Source organism: Gossypium hirsutum, chromosome A05, assembly GCF_007990345.1.
Source record: "Gossypium hirsutum isolate 1008001.06 chromosome A05, Gossypium_hirsutum_v2.1, whole genome shotgun sequence".
In the NCBI taxonomy this organism is placed as follows: domain Eukaryota; kingdom Viridiplantae; phylum Streptophyta; class Magnoliopsida; order Malvales; family Malvaceae; genus Gossypium; species Gossypium hirsutum.
In genome coordinates, this window is record NC_053428.1 from 51,926,411 (window position 1) to 51,934,494 (window position 8,084).

Below are 8,084 nucleotides of genomic sequence, written 5' to 3' on the forward strand. Positions count from 1 at the left end.
TTCCTTTGTATGTTGAGCTAATTGTTGAAATGCATTTCGGCAATGTCATGAAAAATCAAACTTTTATGGTGGTTTGGGCATTAAGCCGTATATCAAGAGGTTAGGAGTAGAGGTTGTTTCATGTTGTATTGAATAAGTAGAGATTATTATGAGGTTGAAATTTGTGGAATTTTAGTTAAGTAATGCTTGGTACATTCGGCCATATGGGTTAATGGAATGTTCATTTTATTTGTTAATTTCTTTTATGAGAAATGGGTAATTGTTAAAGCCGAATGAGTTATGGAAGTTTTTATAAATGTATGAAGTTCAAGGTGCAAAATTTTAGTCTTGATGTTATGGATAATTCGGTTGAGATATGGGGAGAGGGAGTTGTCATTTAGGTTAAGATCAAAGGGATGAGCAATAGGCATTAAAAGGTGAAATGTGTGAAACTTAAAGTGTAAAAACCTATATGTAATTACATAGGAAATGTTAAAAAACTAACATGGTATATTCGGCCATGTAGAGTACATCCTAGAGATATTATATTTAATTCCCTACAATCGACTAAATGGGTGATTAGTAAGAGTGATTGCCGAATATACTAACATACATATGCATGTGTAATTGGATTGTAAATATTTAGCAAGGCGGTTAAACTAGTTGATTTATTGATTAAGCTCAAGGAGTTAAAGGAGGAGAATCAAGCAAAGGCAAAGAAAAGATCATCGAGTAGCCGAGTTGGAACCGTCTTACCCAACACAAAGTAAGTCATTAAGCATATAGTTTGTATTAATTTAAATGGTCATAACGTCTATGTAATGATGCTGAATGGAATGATAAATATATATATACATGTATGTATGTGGTGATGAAAGTGTTGAATGAGAAGAAAAGAGGTGAGATGTATTGAGTTGTTGATCTCGGCACTAAGTGTGCGGGTATAAACATTTATGATCATGAGATTGGCGCTAAGTGTGCGGGTTTAAATTGTACAGCACTAAGTGTGCGAGTTTGATTATATAGCACTAAGTGTGCGAGTTTGATTATGTAGCACTAAGTGTGCGAGTTTGATTATATAGCACTAAGTGTGCGAGTTGATTATATAGCACTGAGTGTGCGGACTTAATATATACTTTTGAATCACTATGGACACTAAGTGTGCGACATTATTGAGTTGATCACGGACAGCGGATCGGGTAAGTACCTTGAGTTCATGGCTAATAGGCGCTATGTTTATATTTGGAGTTGAGCTTGGTAAGTTTGAACCTATGTGACAATTATAATTGAAGTCACGTACATAAGATTTATCGTGGAATAGGTGAAAGGTCGTTTAGTTGTATGATTGTAACGAAAATACAATGATGTATGAAAATGCCTCAAATATCCTATTGATTAGTATATGGAATGTGAATGCATGACTTGGTATGAGATTGAACCGATAGGTCTAAGGAACTATGGTATGGCTCGGTATGGATGGAGTAACTAGCCTCGTTCCATTTTGTTTCCTCTTGTGATAATGTTATTAATGGATGGTAGTGCATTGCTTATGACTTACTGAGTTATATACTCACTCGGTGTTTCCTTGTCACCTATTTTAGGTTTCTTGGACTCGTCTCTTTTTGCGTGATCGGGCCGTCATCGAAGTCATCACACCGGCTAGCAACTTTTGGTATCTTCTTTTTAGTCGGTCTAGGAGAACATTTCGGCATGTATAGGCTAATATGTTTTGTTGAAATTTGGTATGTAAACTTTTAGCCATGCAAAAATGGCATAAATGTTCGGTTGGATTTGGTTCTATAATGTTAGGTCGTAAGTCTTGGAAATTCGATTTTTATGTCATATGTCATGGTTGATTATTTTTGGTGTCAAAATTCATGATATGGCAATAGTGTAGTAGGGAGATGTTTGACAATGATTAGCCCTTGGCATGGCTAGTCATGATCATGATTTGTGATATGTATGATGAATTACTAGTTAGATCAAGGAGAAATCACGAAATAGGCATAGTTGCTTTAGTAACAGATGCTGGCAGCAGCAGTGACGTGAGATTGAAAAATCACTAAAAATAGTAGGAGTGGAATTAATTAATGAATAAATTATGTAATCGAAGCTCGATGAGTCTATTTTCATATAGAAGAAACGAAATGACCATATGAGCTGTATGTTAGGAGATAATTAAACTCTTGTGAAACAGGGCCAGAGCGATTTCTGGGTTCCCTGTTCCGACTTTGGAAATTCATTTTAAATTAACCAGAGATAATTAGGAGTCATGCCATATATGTATGGATTCCTCTCTGAGTCTAGTTTCTATAGAAACAAACGGCATCAGTATTGAAGCTCTGTGCAGGGAATTATCCAAATCGTAATGCATGAAGGTCAGTGTAGTCTCACCCTGTAATAGGGGAGAATTTAACTAATAAACTGTACTAATTGGCCCGACCAAAAATTCTACAAAAATTCTACCATATAGGTATATGAGTCTAGTTCCAGGGAAAATTTACGGAACTGGATTTTGAGTTTCAGAACTCAAGATATGATTTTTAAAGCGACTAGTACGCAGATTGGCAGCTTGCCTGGGAAATGTCAAATAAGTGGTTTGAAGTCTGTTAACACCTCGTGTTAGACTCCGGCGACGGTCTTGGGTTCGGGGTGTTACACATATTCATGGCAAGAAAACACATAACACATATTATAACATCACTAGCCTATACATGCCATACATTAATATTTACAACTTCAAAAGTACCAAAATATCGTTCCATAGTGTGACGATGATCTTTAACAATCCTCGAGCTCACGGTAGCTTCATAATCTATAAAACAATGAAAGACACACACAAAGTAAGCTTTCTAAAGCTTAATAAGCCATATACAAATAAATTTAACATGTAAGATAATTATAAGCCAATTTATCCCTGGAATCCATAGCAAATCACATACACAAGTTTCGTAATTCACATCTAACACACTTGTTCTTAATGCACTTGCATTTAACCGCCATTCTTTCTTATGAAATTCACGTGTCATCATTTATAAACATACTCACCTTTCATTCTTGAATAACATATACATTTCAAACGTACCTGAATCGGATACTCATTCATTTTCATTCCATTCTTGATATTGCTCGTTGAACCATTCGAAATTAATAAGGATACTCAGATAGCTCGTAAACTCGTACAATACCATATCCCAGATATGGTCTTACATGTTATCAAATATCAATGCCACTATCCCAGACAGGGTCTTACATGAAATCATAGACGATGCCAATGTCCCGGACATGGTCTTACACGTAATGTAACACTCTAATTTTGGGCCTAGAAGTAATGGGCCTTGAGTTTGGAATCGGTTAGAAGGCCGCTTGAATAAAAAAAATGTGTTTAAATTTTTTATAATTGTGTGTTTAGTTTAATTGTTAAATTATTTAGGAAGGGTTGGTTGTGTGGAAAAAAGTCCTGGGTTTGATCTAGGGCTTTAGCAAAATTTTGTATTTTTTTTCTAAAGAACCCTGAGCATTAGGTAGAAGGCTTATTAATAAGGCCTAGTAAAATCTGACACAAGGAAGCATGTGGCCTAGTGGCAAAAGGCGTGGGTGGTAAGCAGGAGGTCCAGGGTTCAAGGCTAGGGGTTCAAGTCCTAACCTTGGCTAATTTTTTTTTATTTCGCTTAAGATTAGTAGGGAAGCTAGCGTTTAGGCTTTATAAATATGTTAGGTGGGAATTCGACACAAGGATGCGCTTGGCCCAGTGGCATGATGGCATTAAGAGTAAGGAGAGGTGCTGGGTTCAAGTCGCAGCATGAGCAGAAGTTGTGGGTCTTTTTTTTAGACAACCTGGAGGTCGGCAGAAAGAGTTTATAGCTAATTGGGGTGGAGAAATGACACAAAACAGTTTGTAGCTTGGTGTCAAGGGATGTATAGCGCAGCTAAGAGATTAGGGGTTCAAATTTGAATGGTAGCAAATATTTTTAGGAAAACCAGGTTGCGGGTTAATAGGCCTTAAAAATAGTTAGGGATGGAATATGGCATAAGAGCACTTGCGGTGTAGTGGCGTGAAGCATGCTATGGTTATGAAAGGGAGTAGGTTCGAATCCTAAGCTTGACTAAGTTTAAATTTTTATTCTTTAAAAAAACTGAGGCTTAGGCATATAAGCCTTATAATTAATTATGACCGAATGGTAGTGTAAGAAAGGATGCGGTGCAGTGGCCAACAGCATGTGGAGAGGTAGAGTAACCTTGAGGTCCGGAGTTCGAGTGGAGGCATGTGCAAAAAAAGAATTTAATTTTGCTACTCAAGTACTGTACAGGGGAAGCAATTTGAATGTAATTCAAATTGGAATTTTTGGCTAAAATCAAGGGGATTAGGATGAGGATTAAGGGTAGATTTGATGGTGATAAAATTGGAGAATTTGAAGGGAAATTATCTTGACAAGTTTAAGTTGATTGAGGAGTGTAGGTGTATTATTTATTTATTTATTTATTTTTTTAATATAAATATGTGTGTCGTACGGGCGAGTAAGGGCATTTGTTGTTTTTGTGTGCTTCAGTTGCATATTACCTTCTCTTTTCTTTAAGCCAAATTCTTGATCTTTTTTTCCCTATTTTAATCGAATCAATCTCTTCCCTCTTCAACTTAGCCGACTATTTCTTTTTCATTTAAAAGCTGATTCATACACTTGGAGGGTTTGATTTCTTGTTGGCAAGCAATCTCGCAATCGGTAAGTGAATTAGATCTTCTTCGGCTTTTGTTAAATATTTCTAAGTTCTTTCATTTCTACACTCTTAAAAGCTGATTCTTCTTTATTCTTTCAAAAACTTTCGTTAACCTACGATTTCTCCATTTATTTCTCTTTTTCCCTCTCATTCAATAGTGTGATCGCTGATGGAAAAAGGGGGTTCTAGCAGAGAGGTTGAGATAGAGGCTCACAAGTTTAAGCGACGTAAGGTGTCAGCCGTTAGGGACGTTCCTCCTAGATGTGGAAGGGGCACTGCGTCAGATTTCAAGTTACATAGGCAGATCGTAATCGATTGAGCGATTATGAATACTTAGTAGTCTAGGTGATAAGGTGTGTACTTCTACCCTATGATAACTTGATATAAAGCAGAAGGTGTGTACACACACTGCACACACAAGTAGATCGGCAAAAGACGAAATGCCAAAAAGTCAAAATATCGAAAAGCCGAAAGTTTTACTATGACAGTCTTGCGAGTGCGCGAACACTCATGAGATGGAAATCGATAGGTTGTCTGAGGCCCCATGAGCGATTCCATGGGCTTGGGCTGTGAATTGGCCAACCAGGCCAGAATAGGCTTAATAGGCCTAATGGCCTGTTGGGCTCATAATAGGTAAAAATTGATAATTGATGCTATGTGATGAAAAATCGTATGTGAGCATGACTATAAATGTGAATTAGGCCTGATGGGCCAAATGTGATTTGGGCCTAAAGGGCCATATAAATGTGATTGGGCCTAGTGGGCCATATACAGGTATGTGAACTTGACTAGGCTTTGTAAGGGACTTTGGGCCTAGTATATGATAACTACATAAAACTTAATTAATATATTGCGACCGTGGACAAGTCATAGGGTTAAGGTGTGGCAACGGGTATTGCATGTCTAAAATTAGATCTAGGGAGAGCTTGGTACTTAAGCGGTCTTAATGACTCGCCTCCTCTTATTTAAAATCCTACCTGGTGCATAGTATTTGTTCATCTTAGCTCATAGGATTTGTTAACGGGCCAAGGTAAGTGAAAACCGTAATAAAAGGAAAAATTACTGAAATGCCCCTAAGGGTAAAAATGACTGAAATACCCCTAGGTGTTGAATGTAAGTTTTATGGATGTGACATGCATACATATGATATTCTGCTTAGGTTGCATATGGGTTGGGAATTATGGAACGGAGGAAGTATATGACGATCGCATGGTTGCTTGACAATCGTGGATCCACCGATGGCTTTTAAACCCAATATGTAAATGAAGGTAGTTCTGCAACCGGGCTACCATGGATATGTATCAGTTGGGTGGGTCGATATTTCTATCCCCACATGATGTGTCAGGGGATGGAGCTGGAGTGTAACGGATGGATTATTGGGATGGGATTACACTGCATTGCATTGCATGTATGATATTGTTGTGATATTATTGCGATGTGGGCTTCGGTCCAACCGAGGCTAATTTAGGCTAAGGCCCAGAGACCATCGTTATTGAATTGGGCTCTTGCCCAAAATGACTAACGATTGCTTTATACTCGTTGAGGGTTGTACACACTGAGTTTTCGAAACTCACCCCCTCCTTCTAAACTTTTCAGGTGATCCTCAATAGGTGGTTCGGGGGATGGAGGGACTCGGAGGTGGCCAACTAGCTTAAAAAGTTTAGACATAGTCTTTATGTAATTTTTAATATATTGACTTTAAATTATTTCTATTTGATTTGGGTTGTAACAAGGTCTTTCCTCTAGCTAATATTTCAAATTAGGATTGTTATCATTTTTTATACTTTATATTTATTAGAAGTAAAACATGGTTTCCTAAACCATAACTGTTTTTAAATACTACGTTTTCGCAACTCCATTTTTAAATGACGAGTTTTCATAAAATCATATGTTCTAAATAAAGCTTCCGCAACTGAAAAGAGATTTTACAAAGTAATTAAGGTTTTTCATTTTAAAGAAGTGTTTCCAATGAAAACAAGGTTTACGCTAAAACACTTTAATGTGACGCTCCAGATTCGACCATAACGTCTAGGCCGGGTTTGGGGTGTTACACGTAATCTCAGATCGATGCCAATGTCCCGGACATGGTCTTACACGATATCACATCTCGAAATCCTAATGTCATGACATTCATATCCTATACTATTCCTATGGTTCGTACGGGACTTTAGAATATCGTAACTTCATCGATTCTTGCTCGTATTTGCTCGTTCAACATTCATGGCAATTCAATGACTAATAAACATTTGTAAATCAATTTAAAGGCATTCATTTGTATATGAACTTACCTCATAGTTGGAAAAGATGAATCTGATCGATTACTCGATAACTTTCGATTTTTCCCGATCCAAATTTGATTTCTTCCTTTCTTGATCTAAATTAATAAAAATTTCACTAATTTAGTCACACATTTAATCAATTCAATCCACAAATACATAATTAGGCATTTTTACACTTTGGTCGTTTTAATTTCATACTTTGACATTTTAGTCCTTATTTCACAAAACACAAAATATACATGATTTCCTTATACATATGCTTGGACGAATATTCCATTAATCCATATAAGTCCATATCTTTCATTTATTTCACATTTTGACCCTTTAATTTACAATTTTCACAATTTTATCCTTAATACACATTTTTGCTTAAAATCACTTGATAAAACATGAACATCTATCACCAAGCTTTCATATTTCACCATTTAACATCACAAATCTCATGAATTCATCAATGGCATCTCATCAAATCATCAACAATTTCATGAATTTAAGCATGGGCTAGCTAGAACACATAACAACGATCACAAAAACATAGAAATTGACAAAAACCCAGTTCAAAACATACCTCAATTAAGCTTAACCATGGTCGAATGCTCAAACCCTATTCATGGCTTTTCTAACATGCATATTCGGTGGAAGAAATAAGGAAAGATGAGCACAATTTGGTTTTATTTTATTAACCTTTATTATATTAATTACTAATTTAACCTTAGTAATAACATTAAAATTCCACTATCTCATGTCCATCTATGTCCATTCATTAAAACCATGGTCTAATTACATCATAAGGACCTCACATTTATTAATACATAGAAATTTGGCACTTATTCAATTAAAACACAACTTTTGTATTTATTGCGATTAAGCCCTTCTATCAAATTGAGCACACAAACGATATAATTTTCACACGAAACTTTCACACATATTAATTCACATACTATAAACACCAAAAATAATATTAAAATAATTTTCTGGCCTCAGATTTATGGTCTCAAAACCACTATTTCGATTTAGCGAAAAACGGGCTGTTACAAGCTATGTTTAAATGCACTAGCTTGTGGATATGGTTGAATGATATGCTTATGTCTTGTGTTATTCATATGAAAT